The following is a 15,100-nucleotide window of genomic DNA, read 5'->3' on the forward strand; positions in this document are numbered from 1 at the left end:
CAGAAAATGTTATATAAGGACAGAAAAGGTTATGTTAGGACAGAAAAGGTTATATAAGGACAGAAAATGTTATGTTAGGACAGAAAAGGTTATATAAGGACAGAAAATGTTATATAAGGACAGAAAAGGTTATGTTAGGACAGAAAAGGTTATATAAGGACAGAAAATGTTATATAAGGACAGAAAAGGTTATGTTAGGACAGAAAAGGTTATGTTGGGACAGAAAAGGTTATGTTAGGACAGAAAAGGTTATGTTAGGACAGAAAAGGTTATGTTGGGACAGAAAAGGTTATGTTAGGACAGAAAATGTTATACAGAATTATGTTAGGACAGAAAATGATAAGGACAGAAAAGGTTATGTTAGGACAGAAAAGGTTATGTTAGGACAGAAAATGTTATATAAGGACAGAAAAGGTTATGTTAGGACAGAAAATGTTATATAAGGACAGAAAAGGTTATGTTAGGACAGAAAAGGTTATATTATGTTAGGACAGAAAATGTTATATAAGGACAGAAAAGGTCACAGAAAAGGTTATGTTATAACAGAAAATGTTATATCCAGAAAAGGTTATGTTAGGACAGAAAAGGTTATCAGAAAAGTTAGGACAGAAAAGGTTATGTTAGGACAGAAAATGGGACAGAAAAGGTTATGTTAGGACAGAAAAGGTTATATAAGGACAGAAAATGTTATGTTATGGACAGAAAAGGTTATGTAAGGACAGAAAATGTTAAATATTATATTCAGGTAATTTTGGGTTTGTTCAGCATTTACTATTATTTATATGTAGTTATAGATATTGTAAGAGTTTTGTGTAGATTTTGAATTACTTTTAAATACTTTTTTGTATTACTGTCCTAAATGTTTTAATTTTCTCTATGTAAACTTTTTACATATTTTTAAGTACTCTGGAGTATATAGATAGTTCAAGAATTTTGTGTATGTACTCTTATGTATTTTCAAGTAATTTTTGTATTTCTAAATATTTAACATTGTAAGAATTTATAAGATATGTTATAACATTATTATTATTATTTTTTTTAAGATTGTTTTTTGTCTGAATTTTTATCTTTTAAGAATAAAATGTTAGTATCTATAGGTACTGATGATGATTTTTTTTAGTGTTTTTGTTTATATTAACATAAGAACATTAGAACATAAGGAGTCTGCAATAGGCCAAAAAAATTTGTTTATGTATTTTATATACACAAGGAGCCAGGAGGTGGCACAGCTGGGACTGCTCTCGACCGCCTTCACTTTCCCAAGTTGTAAACTAAGGTACTAATTCACAGCTGGGTGTACTGTGAGCGCCCAGGAATCGAACCACTGCCTCCCTGAATAGTAGGCGAGCTCTGTATCCACTTGACCGACGCGCTCCATAGTGCTCAGTAGTCTATAGTTCAAGCTTTGACAGGAGGATGGTATGGTCGACAGTATCAAGGCTTTAGAGAGGTTCAGGAATATTCCGACTGTAAACTAATTGTCATCAAAGGAATTTAAGATGTCATTAATAAAGGCTAGTATAATACTCTCAGTTGACCTTCTAGCTCTAAATCCAAAATGAGAGTCTGTAAGGATGTTATTGACACTGCAGAAGGAGTTTAATCGACTACATGCTAGCTTCTCCAGTATCTCACTTAAGGCTGGGAGGACTGATATGGGGCGGTAATTCTTGAAAAGACGTTTATCACCAGATTTTTTATATGCTTGGTGAACTTAAACAATTTTCATTTTATCCGGAAAAACAAAACTAGTGAAGGAAGAGTTACAAATGTGTAAGAGAGCAGGTAGTAATTAGTGGGCTATTTTCTTAATAATGCTCAGTGGTATATTGTCGTTGCCTGCTGCTGCATCTTTAGATATTTTTATGGTGGTCAATAATTCATCTGCCGTGACAGGGGTTAAGAACAGCTCATTTTACTGTGTGTTTTGCAGGTAGGCTTTAAATTGATCATGGTGATCAGGGATGCTCTCAGCATGATTCTTGCCAACTTTGATAAAATAATCATTGAAGTGGTTGGTAATGAGGCTGGGGGGGGGGGTTCCATTACTACTGTATCATTTATCATAAATGCTGAGCGGGGAGCCGTAGGTTGAGTGTTCCTGTTCTGAATAGAATTGATGATAATCCAGGTTTTCTTACTGTTGCCTAATGCTGACTGTAGCTTATTTGTATAATAGCTACGTCTGGCTGTTACTCTATTTCGGATATTTCGGTAAGCATCACCGAAAGTTATGGGTCTTTGTCCAAATTTTCCTTGGAGTGTGTGTTTCTCTTTTATCCGTAACCCCAAAGACCACGGTGCTCCTATACTGATTTAAGGGGGCTAGTTTATTGGGCACCCACTAGCAATCTCGCATCCTGTGCAAGGCGAAGCGCAAAAAACGTTTACAGCGCCCAACAGGGAAGCATGCGGAGTTCATGCTTGTCTTCTTGACTCAGGCCATTTAGGGCGCAAGTGGCTGAAGGGCCATAGATTTTGTCGGCAAGTTACTTATAGTGACAGGATGATTGTGTGGAGGGAAGTTTCCCCATACAATCCATCTGTTTATGGCAAGGTGTGGCAGGTCCCTGGTAAGTCAAGTGCCAGGCCCGTCTGTAGGAGGGGTATTTGGTCAGGAAGAAGGGGGTGTTGTGACGGCTGGAGACCTGTATTGTGGTAGGATAAGCACGGCGGCATTGGCAGTATTAAGGAACAATCTTTTTAGTGTGAGTGTGATGGTGCGTGCGTCGGTAGTTGCAACATCGAGGAGGAGGTCGAGAGGTTGGCCCTTTGAACAGATAAAAGGTCCCATGTCAAGGATCAGAGGTGGTACTTGTGTGTGTGTGTGAAAGAGAGAGAGAGAGAGAGAAAATTAAGAACACACACATGTATACAAACAGCTCATATGTACACACAAAATTCATACAAGCACACACACACACACATTCACCTTTCCTCTTTTTTCCCATCACTCTTTTATTTGCACCTGTCCTCATACACGCTCCTCCTCTCTCTAATGAGCACTACCAACCACTCATCCCATCAATCCCTCCACTTATACCCTAACACTTCACCTGCACTTTTTGAGACTGAATGACTGAACTGTTCCCATTATTCTTCAACCTCTCGCTAACTTACTCCCTTCAACAGTATTTACATGTGTGGTCATCTGAGCTTAAGAATTTTCTTTTTAATAGTTCTATCACATTTTCGTTTCCAAACTCGTCGAAATTTATAAACTTTCTTTATATTTCTTTGAATCTCTTTCAATCTTGGATTTTCGATTCATTATAAATATATTTTTTCTTCAGTAATAGTCAGAAATTCGTAGTATATTCAAGACGCTTAATTTGTATTGCAATTCTACTATCCACAAACACAGAGGTTGATCATTATTTATCTTGCCTCTACAATTATTAATGAATCACTTCCCTTTCTAAATCAACCCCATCTCTTTTTCTATGTCTCTTCATACATTTCTATCAGTCTCTCTCCATCTCCCATTTATTCCTGGTTATGTTACGACGCCACATACATTATACCTTATATATTAATAATAGTTCCTCGTATTTCCTCACAGTCATCTCCACTTTACTATCACCAACGCGTACATTTTCATATCCCTTCATAACTATACGCTATCTTTCACTCTTAAAGCTTTCAATACAGTCATTCAGGTCTTCTCAGAATCTTTCTCTTTCTCCTCATCACTCTTGTAGTCCCCTGTGCACGTGTACTTACTATAAACCGTCTTCCTCTTCCTGGTTCGAGTAATATTGAAAGACGGTTCCATTTTATTTTTTAGGATACGCTTAATGTAAACTAGGCTTGAGGCTATTTGATTATCGTACAGCTTACTTGGATATGTTATATATATTTTTATCTAATAAGCTTAATGCTTTTTATTATCCCATAGCTTACTTAATTAGGCTACTGAATATGTTTACTGTATTTGGATTTCATGAGGACTAGAAACCCCTACTTATATCACCTGATGATTAAACAAATACCCTAATACTAACCTGCCTCAACCTAACCTAATCTGATCTAGTATAACACGACTAAACTTAACCTAACCCCCATTTAATGTTATGGTGTTTTTAGTTTTCACGATTTCAATGTTCTTTTGATAAACTAGAGGTTATTAGCGTTTAGTTACCTATTTTATCAACGTTTTTAATTCATCAGTTACAAGTTTGATAATTATTTTTTCAAGTTCTGCAATCACATTAACTGATAAAAATTAGAATCAGAGACTAAATTAAATTACGGGCTATGATAATTAACTTTTTTATTATATAATGATTAGGCTACAGGATATCTAATTTCACTCATAATTATCTAACCAGGCCATTGATAATATTAGCCCAAAAGGTTATGAAATTAGTGTAATGGTTATGATACTAGCCGAAGAATTATATAATGTTTCTAAATATTATATAATTAAGTTAAGGTTTATTTAATTAGATTAAAAATTATCAAATTAAGCTAAAATTCATATTAATAGTTTTGATGTTATCTAATTAACCTAAAAATTATCTAATGTACCTGAAGCTTATCTTATTACCGTGAAGTGTATTAGATTAGGCAAATGTTATTTATTAGTCAAGTCAAACTCACATGCAAAGGCGTGGCTAAATGTACTGTACGTGTAGCCTAGTAAGTCAACATTATGAGCTTGTTGACACACACACACATGGGATGACTCTCCTCCCCATTATTTATATATGATGGGCCCTCTGGTGTCTATAAATGGGGTGGGTCCCTTGGTGACTGCTAAAGTTAGGTACTACCTGTCTAATGACCTCTGGTTTAAATTTAAGGAGTGTCGTTTAAGAGGACTTGTTTTTTCTTGTCTATTCACGGGTTTATTACGTATTTTATATAATGGGTCCTTGGTCTTTGCTAAGGGAACTACCAATTACAATGGGTCCTTGTTTTCTGCTAAGAGAAGTGCCACCTACTTATTAGGTTTAACTGGTTCTACTTTATAGACTCCTGACAACTAATCGTTAATTCACCTGTTAACATTATATTTATGGCCTCTTGTCCTGTGTGGTGTTGCCCGGCCACTAGCCACTCAAGTTTCTTGCGTCACGCAGACGGATATTACCCTGGCTGTTTTTGTGTTTTTATTGTATGTGTTAGTGGATTGTGAACTGATACCATGGCTGATAATGTACTTTCAACCTTTCTCTTCCATCGTCTCACTGTCTAGTGCCAAGAAACACTGTAGCGACACTGAAACTTGGCCAAAAAGCAGCAGAATATCAGCCAAGCGTGTTGACTCAGGAAGGCGGCGGCCATGAGTGACTGTGGGGCTCGCGTGTTGCTTTGATGCATGTGGCGGTGTTTTGAGAAGATCGGAGAGGCAGAGATAAAGATGGTTTTTGACTATTTTTAAAGGCTAGAAGCAAGAAAAGGTATGTGATAATATATATTTCTAAACTACCGATTACAAAATTTAAAACCCTAGAATTCGCTGGGTGGCCGAAACGATAAAAATACTATTAATTTTTTTGTTTATATTATCGAGTGTAGTAGTTTAAGTTAGTTTGCTTTTTCAATAATGTATGAAATTGGTATTCTAATTTTCACCATGTCAATATTAATTTTATTTTTGTTGGCTTTTATATCATACCTGTCATTCTACCATTCATCTTGTCTTATACCAAGATGTGTACAAATTATACAATATAGGCATAACCTTGATATAAATTACAACGTAAACATGAAGATACTGTACCTTGAGAGAAGCAGCGGGTATTAGTAGTGTGTGTAGGTGAGGTGGCGTGGGCAGAAAGACACTGTACACTCCTTTTAAGCGAGACACTGCGTTACCCTAATTTTTTATCGCCCACTTCTCGAAATGTCAGTTTGGCACTTACTCCCTCCTTCTATAGGTGAGGTCACATAATGGGTCCTTGGTGTCTGCTAAGGGAGGTATTACCTATTATATTTAACGGGTTCTGTAAACAGCTCCTGACAACTTATCGTCAGTTCATTTGGTAACATTATATTTGTGAATTCTTGTCTCGTATGGTGGTAAACAGTGTTATGTGTGGTGGTAAACGAAGACAACATCCTCAGTGTCTTAGCGTCTGACTTAACTACTGAAAGCGGACAAAACCACTCCAGTCTTGTCCGTAAAGTTGATCACCTGCTCTTTTCCAGCGAGAGAGAGAGAGAAAGAGAGAGAGAGAGAGAATTTCAATCTCCCGACCAGAAAGTTCATGGAGAGGGAGAGAGCCAGTAAAGCAATGACTCTGTCCTTTGTTCCGTGTGTCTGTGACAAACTTGGTGATACTGTTTGGTAGATCAGTGTTTCTCAGCAGTGGGGCGTGAAGGTAGGACCAGACCAGGGTGTTTATCATGGTGGACCAGACCAGGGTGTTTATCATGGTGGACCAGACCAGGGTGTTTATCATGGCGGACCAGACCAGGGTGTTTATCATGGCGGACCAGACCAGGGTGTTTATCATGGCGGACCAGACGAAGGTTAATCATGGTGGACCAGACCAGGGTGTTTATCATGGTGGACCAGACCAGGGTGTTTATCATGGCGGACCAGACGAAGGTTTATCATGGTGGACCATGGTGGACCGAACCAAAGGTTTATCATGGGACCAGACCAGGGTGTTTATCATGGTGTTTATCATGGTGAATTGAACCATCGCGGACCAGGCCAGGGTGTTTATCATGGTGGACCAGACCAGGGTGTTTATCATGGCGGATCCGGCGGCGGACCAGACGAAGGTTTATCCAACCAGGGGTTTTATCAGGGAAATTGGACCAAACCAGGGTTTATCATGGCGGACGAACGAAGATTGTCATGAGTGAGACCAGACCAGTTTAATTGTTTTCGCGGTGGACCGAACCAGGGTGTTTATCATGGTGTGGACCAGACGAAGGTTTATCATGGTGGTTGAACCGGGTGTTTATCGCGTGTGGACCAGACGAAGGTTTATCGCCGGTTGAAGACCGGGGAAGTTTATCATGGCGGACCGAACCGGTGTTTATCATGGCGGACCAGACGAAGGTTTATCATAATTGGACCAGACCGGGGTGTTTATCGCGGCGGACCAGACGAAAGGTTTATCGTGAACCAGACCGGGGTTTATCATGGTGGACCAGACCAGGGGTGTTTATCATGGCGGACCAGACGAAGGTTTATCATGGTGGACCAGACCGGGGAGTTTATCATGGCGGACCGACCAGGGGTTTATCTTGGCGGACAGACGAAGGGTTTATCATGGTGGACCGGACGGGGTGTTTATCAGATGGCGGGTTTATCAGACCGAAAGGGTTGTCATGGTGGACCAGCCATGGTGGACCAGACGAAGGTTAATCATGGTGGACCAGACCAGGGTGTTTATCATGGCGGACCAGACGAAGGTTAATCATGGTGGACCAGACCAGGGTTTTTGATACAATGGTCTGTGGGAAGTAAGACCCAAAGGCTGAGGAAAGCAGTGATGGACAACTTCCCGGAGACATAATAGACTGATGTCAGCTTGGGGAGTAGAGTGATGACAGTTGTAACCGTTGGTGATGGTTGGGAGGGGGAGGGGTGAGGGAAGGATAAGGGTGAGGGTGAGGATGAGGGTGAGGGTGAGGATAAGGGTGAGGGTGAGGGATGAGGGGTGAGGGTGAGGATAAGGGTGAGGGTGAGGGATGAGGGTGAGGGTGAGGATAAGGGTGAGGGATGAGGGTGAGGGTGAGGGATGTGGGATGAGGGGTGGAGGATGAGGGACGGGTATGAAGGGATAAGGGATGTGATATTTCCAGTGCCCTCATTCCCTCCTCTCACTCACTTGGCCTCCTTCCTTCTCTCATTTACTGCCCACCTTCTCTTCCCATCTCTCACCTCTATCCCTCTCTTCCTCCCTCCACTCCCTTACTTCTCAGTCACACTTATCTCCCGGCCTCAACTCCTCCTCTCATTATCTTTCATCTCTTCCATTTTCTTAATATATTTTCGTCTTTCCTCCCCTCTCATTTCCCTCCCTTCCTTTTCTCCCTCCCTCACTTACCTCCTCTTCCGTCCCTCCCTCCCTCCCTCCTTCCCTTATTTACCTCCTAGTTCATCCTCTCCTACCCACCTCCATTACCTCCTCCCCCTCCCTCCTTCCCTCCCTCCTTGCCTCCATTTCCCTCCCTTCCTACCCACCTGCCTTCCCTCCCTCCATCCTTCCCTCACTTCCTTCTCTTCTTCACGTACCTCCTCTTCTCTCCCTCCCTCACGTACCTCCTCTTCTCTCCCTCCCTCACGTACCTCCTCTTCTCTCCCTCCCTCCCTTACCTCCTCTTCCCTTCCTCCCCCTCCCTCACATACCCTTGGTTTATATATACCCCCAGAGATCGCCACTTTATAAATAGGTTTTATTATGTAATTAAATCTCGCTGTAACCTACCGTATTTATTTGGCGTGTTTAAACTGTACTATAGCGAATGTTGGTGTGTGTAACATGTAGCGATACAGTGTTTGTGTTGATGATAATAATAATAATAATAATAATAATAATAATAATAATAATAATAATAATAATAATAATAATAATTAACGGTTTATTGAAAGAGCTTGGCAGCCAGAAGGCTGAAAATATACAGTTACATATTTGGGGAATGGGTTACGAATTACCATACCTGTGGTAGATTGTTTGTGTTGATAGTATGTGTACCATTCAGTGGTACAGTATCTGTGTGTTGATGGTATGTGTACCCTACACTGGTACAGTGTTTGTGTGAAGATGGTAAGTGTACCTTACAGTGGTACAGTGTTTGTATTGGTTGTACAAGCGAGAAACAGTGGTTCAGTATAATTCTGTTGTGACAGACCTTATCAAGATACAAGGGTAGAGCAATAGTCAGCCAAGGATGGTGCTACAGTGTTACAGGTACAATAATACATTGTTACAGTGGCGTAGATTGTGGTGATACAGTGGTAAACATTCACATTGAAATGAAACAACTATGAAGTCGTATAAATTTTTATTGAATGATGCGAACAGAGGAATATTCACACAGCTCATAGCCAGTATGCTTGAGTTTCATCTGGTGTATGAGTACATAACATTTGGGTGCATTAGGGTACGTTAGGGTAGATATTCAATATGTGCATCGGGGGTGATGGTGGTAGAGTGGTACCACTCTTGCCTTCCCAAGCGAGATGTCACGGGTTCGATTCCCGGGCCGGTGGAAGTTGTTTGGGCTTACTTCCTAGCCCCCATTAGTCCCTGTTCACCTAGCAGTAAAGTAGGTACCTGTTGTAAGCCGAAAGTTGCGAATTCGTATTCAGGGAGTTGTTGGAGCTTCCAATAACTTGATGACATAAACCACTGACTCTTCAGGCTTCTATGCCCTTGACTCTTCAGGCTTCTACGCCCTTAACTCATGAGACAAAAAGGCAAGCATGAACTTAGCATGCTTCCCTGTTGGGCACTGTAAACGCTTCTGCTCTTCACCTTATACAAGGATGTAGGGGAGTGCCCAATAAAAAAAAAAAAAGAATATGTGCACCATTCGTAGCACGGACTGTCACGACGGTATTCAATTTCCCTCCACACATTTTATAATATATATATATATATATATATATATATATATATATATATATATATATATATATATATATACTGTATATATATATATATATATATATAGAAAGATAAATGGATAGCTAGATAATTAGAAAATAAATAAATAGAAACATAAGTAGATAGATAGATAGATAGAGAATATAATACAAACCATTATGCTCCACAGAGGTTAGAACAGTAGCTCAGAGCACCTAGCACTGCCTGTGAGGAAACGAAGAATTTATATGACAAGTGAGGGAGGGTGGGAGAAAGGGAGGGAGGGTGGGGGTAGGAAGACAAAAATATCATGTAACTTACGGTAAAGTAATGTTACAAGGGATAGCGGGTCTAAAACTGTTAACAAGGGCGTACCTCTTCTCTCGACGGCCTCACACCCTCACTGTGGTAAGTTTATAAAGGACAGCGAGCCCCTAAAGTGCTGCCAAGTTCGTATGTATACCTTCTTTAGTACGTTACTTTATGGTGACGTACAAGGGGTAGTGGAGCGACTAGTAGCTATATCCTGGTACTTAGCCAATAGTCTCATCGTTTCTCTGGTAAGGTACAGTAAGCTATACAAAGTATAGCTGGCCTGATAAGCTGTCAAATTCGACGTCACCTTCTATTAGTGCTCAGTTAGTTAGTTACGGTTGTTTATTCTCGGAGATTTGTAAGTTAAATATCTTCTCCTGTTGGTGATGTCAGCGACGACACAAAGATGAATTCTCAGATATTCTTCTGTAAAGATTCTCCAAACTGGAGGTGAGAGGACGCCTGCTGACTCACTAAAACACTACATGAATATCCTGGCCAGAACTGCGACGAAATTGCAGTGAGAGAGTATATACAGTAGATGATGGAAAATTATATATATATATATATATATATATATTGTAAGAAAAACATCACATGCTTAATTGTCCATATAATAATAATCAATATTATAAAAAAAGTTAAAACTTCAAATATTCATTAATCCCAAAGACTCAATATTAATGTAAAACACGCGACTTATTGACAAGAAACAAACACACACTCACACACTAGTAACCACGATATTGTTGACCAAAATTATTGTTATCAATCGTTCAGATCTGTTTGAAAGTGATTTATTCTTAGTGAACTGAGCTTCGGGTGAAAAACATACACAAGAGTATTTGTCAACATACCACAAGGTAAAACTATACACAGACAATACTTTGTCAATATGTCCCAAAGAGCGAGATTTAAGCCCTGTGTATTAGGAAGATCACAAGAGAGTTTATATGTAAATGTTTTGATGATAAAATATTTTGGCAGATTCAGTGTTTGCTGACGTGTGCAAGTTTATTATGGTGCTAGTGTGTGGACCACCCTTGTGGGTCACCACACATGTTGTGGAGGTGTTAGTGTGTGGACCACCCTTGTGGGTCACCACACATGTTGTGGAGGTGCTAGTGTGTGGACCACCCTTGTGGGTCACCACACATGTTGTGGAGGTGTTAGTGTGTGGACCACCCTTGTGGGTCACCACACACACTTTCAGTTTATCGTATCAGCTTGTGTCTCAGCTTGTGTGTCAGTCTGTGTCAACCCGAGTGTCAGCCTATGTCAGTCTGTGTATGACAGCCGGTGTCAGATTATGTATTAGTCTTTGTTTAAGTCTGTGTGTCAATCTCCGTCAACCCGTGTGTCAGCGTGTGTGTAAGTCTTTGTGTCAGCCTGTGTATCAGTCTGTGTCAGCCCGTATTTTAGTTTGTGTCAGCCGGTGTTAGCCCATGCGTTAGTCCATGTGTCAGTCCATGTGTCAGTCTGTGTCAGTCCTCTTGTCATCCGGTGTCAGGTGATCAAACTTTGGTAAATATTGATAAATAATTTTGTTGATCAGTCTCCTTGATCATTGTCTTCATTTGCTGATCATTCATTCTTTCATTTCTTTTTTCCTTCTCTTTCGTTCATCGAGTCTTTATTAGTCTTTTCCTCTATCTTCCCTTTCTTCTTCTTCTCTTAGCCTTGCAATCCTTATTTCCTAGTGCTCGTCCTCCTCTTCCTCCTCTTCTTCCTCATCCTCCTCTTCTTCCTCCTCTTCCTCATCCTCCTCTCCTTCATCTTTCTCCTCTTCTTCCTTCTCCTTCTCTTTCTCCTCCTATGTTTTTTCTTATTTTTCTTAATTTCTTTATTTTATTTTTATTTACCAATGCTTCTTATTCTTCTCTTCATATCCTTTTTCTCTTTCTTATTCCTTCTCTTTTGTTTATAATCTCTTATCTATCTTTATATCTTCCTGTCATTCATCATAAATTCTCCTCCTCCTTTTCTCCATAGTTTATAAATTTGTGTTTTCTTCTTTAATCTTACGTCTGTGATTTGTTATCCACCTTTGTCTCTTCTCTTCTCTTTATTCCTTACACCTGTTCTCGTTCTTCTTTGTATTATACCTAGTAGTATTTGCCTCTTATTCCTGTTGTTCTGTTTATAATTTCTTTCTTCTTTCTTCCTCTTCTTGCGGTACTATATTATTTTTTTCCCTTTAGCTGTAGATTTTGTAGCATATTTTTAATTTTTTTTAACACACTCACACGTATTCTTTACATTGAATATATCCAACGTTGATGAGATTGGTGTAAAAAAAAAAACTATATTATTTTTTATAGCGCCTCAGAGGGAGAGTTTAAATTGAGCGAAGGAGTCTGCCCGGTTAGCCAGCACCTACAACCGTCTGAAAGAATCGGTTTAGTTGTGCCAATATTAAATCATAAAATTCCCTTAAAAAAAAAAAAAAAAACAATTCTTTATTAGTGTATCTTGTGTTTCATTGTAGTTTTGTTGTTAGTTTTTCTTAATAGATAATTAAAATCGGAAAGACCATTTGTAGTCACCCGGTATTATTATTATTATTATTATTATTATTATTATTATTATTATTATTATTATTATTATTATTATTATTATTATTATTATTATTATTATAATTATTATTATTATTATTATTATATTGGTTAACTGTTTCTTATCAGTTATTTATGATGCAGTTAACTATATATCGTACAGATTGTAACTATTTATTACATTATTTATGGTAGTAGTAACTATTTCATATATTAGTTGTTCTCTTAGTTAACTATTCATTGTATTAGTTGAGCATTATAAAGTTAAATTTAATCATTGAATTAGTAGAATTATTAGATCAGGTGTGATTAATTAACTTATATTTCTCCCTTCAGGTGCTCGAGTTAAACACCTGGAGCAGTACTGTTGACTACACACTTCCAGACACAGTGCAGGTGACCCGACCACTAAGGCCATCACAGTAAGTGTCTGAAGGATGTTATGGTGATTATATATAGTGTTTTCTTCTTTTTTCTTTTCTTCCTCTTTTACTTATAATTTCTTTCTTCTTCTTTCTCTCTTTTCCTTCTTTTTTCCTTCGTCTTTTATTTCTTGGTCTTCCTTTTCTTCCGTTTTTCTTTTCTTTTCTTTTCTTCTTTTTATTGTTGTTGATTTTCTTCTTTTGTTGTTGTTTTTGTTGATCATTGTTACAGAACTACACCTTTGCCCACCGTAACACACACACACACACACACACACACACACACACACACACCATGATGGGGAAGTTGTGTGTACGCCAATATAACTTCTGCTTTTTGTCTTAATTACGTCCTAAGTGAAGAGTTTTTATTACCTTTCCCGCCACCCTGCAGCCCACACCCCTCCCTCCCCACCCCCACTGTCATTACTTGCCACCCACTACCACCATCTGCCGCCCACAGTCATACCCTGCCACTCACTAACTCCACCTGCTGCATTACCTTCCACCCACCACCACCTGCCGCCCATAGCCTCCCACCTACATCCACTGCTACCTATCACCACCACCTGCCGCCCACAGCCGCCCACCTACACCACCTACCACCATTACCACTATACACTATAGGAACTTACCCTGCAATCTCCCGCTACAACTCTCTCTCTCTGTTTCTCTCTCTTTATCTCTGTGTCTCTCCCTCTGTCTTTGTCTCCTTTCTTTCTCTCTGTTTCTGTCTGTCTATCTATCTATTTGTCTGTCTCTCTGTCTCTGTCTCTCTCTCTCTCTCTCTCTCTCTCTCTCTCTCTCTCTCTCTCTCTCTCTCTCTCTCTCTCTCTCTCTCTCTCTCCCTTTCTTTCTCTCTCTCTTTTCCCTTTTCTCTGTATTTCTGTCTTTCTTAATGTTTCTTTCTCACTTAATTTTTTTCTATCGATCTGTCTTTCTCTTATTTTTGCTCTGTCTGTCTGTCTGTCTGTCTGTCTCACCCTCTTTATCACCCTCTTTATCACCACCCTAATTGTTCATTGTCTTTCTCCCTCTTTCAATATCCTTTAATTACTGTAATAATAAAATGTAACCATAAACTTTTATTTTATTTATTCTCTCTCTCTCTCTCTCTCTCTCTCTCTCTCTCTCTCTCTCTCTCTCTCTCTCTCTCTCTCTCTCTCTCTCTCTCTCTCTCTCTCTCTCTCTCGCTCTTTGCGCTCTTGTCATTTCTCTCTTCTCTTTTCCCCCGTCATTCTATATCCAGTCTACTCATTCTTTGCCCTTCCCCTGCTTCTCCTTCTTTCCTGTATTCTCCTTCCTTCTTTTCCATTGTCTCTCCCCCCTCCCCCATATCTCTTTCTTTCCTTTCTCCTACTTCCCTTCTATGCTTCCTCTCGCAACCTTACTTTCTTTTCTTGCTCTTTTCTCCTCCTTAATCCTTTCACTGTTTCCTTTTCCTTTCCTCCTCTCTCCTTTTATTGCCCCCCCACCCTCTCTCTCTCTCTCTCTGTCTCTTGGTTTATAGGTCTCCCCTTCCCTCCCTCCTCTCTCGACCCCAAACATCACATTTTCACACAGTTTGAGTGAGTTTGGTGGTGCATCACAAACAGATTCCCCCTATAAATCCCCCTTCCGCCATACACATTTTCATTACAACACATAAAAAAAATAATTTTTAACCACATATCAACCGAGTAATTCAATCAACTATTTCACCTGTAAAATTTATAGTCGTTAATTGTTGAGTGATGTAGAAAGTGTATCGGAGTTAGGGTGTATTTATGACAAACTGTGCTGGATAGAGATTCCCTTCACTAGAGATGATAATTTTGTTTATTTTAGAAGAACGACATGTGCATATGTTTATTGTTTTGAAGATACAAGGACATGTAGGGGAGGTATAAATGAATGGATGGTTAGATGGGATAGATAGAGGACGAATAGATAGATAAATAGGAAGGTAGGTAACAGCGCTTCGAGGTTGATGTCTATCATGGGTTTCATCGGTGCTTCCTGAGATAGATAGATAGATAGATAAATAAACATATTACTTAGGCATGAGACGAACAGATAGATAGATAGCTAGGCCACAATATGAATCCACAGTGTTCATTGTCTACATGGTATAGTTATACGTAATCAAAAGAGTTAACAGCATCCTCTCATTCACGGTGGTTTGGAGGTGAGTCAGGCATGGATTACACCTTTACTCTGTGTGTGTGTGTGTGTGTGTGTGTGTGTGTGTGTGTGTGTGTGTGTGTGTGTG

The sequence above is a fragment of the Homarus americanus genome, unplaced genomic scaffold (assembly GCF_018991925.1).
Source record: "Homarus americanus isolate GMGI-L3 unplaced genomic scaffold, GMGI_Hamer_2.0 scaffold32583, whole genome shotgun sequence".
Classification (NCBI taxonomy): domain Eukaryota; kingdom Metazoa; phylum Arthropoda; class Malacostraca; order Decapoda; family Nephropidae; genus Homarus; species Homarus americanus.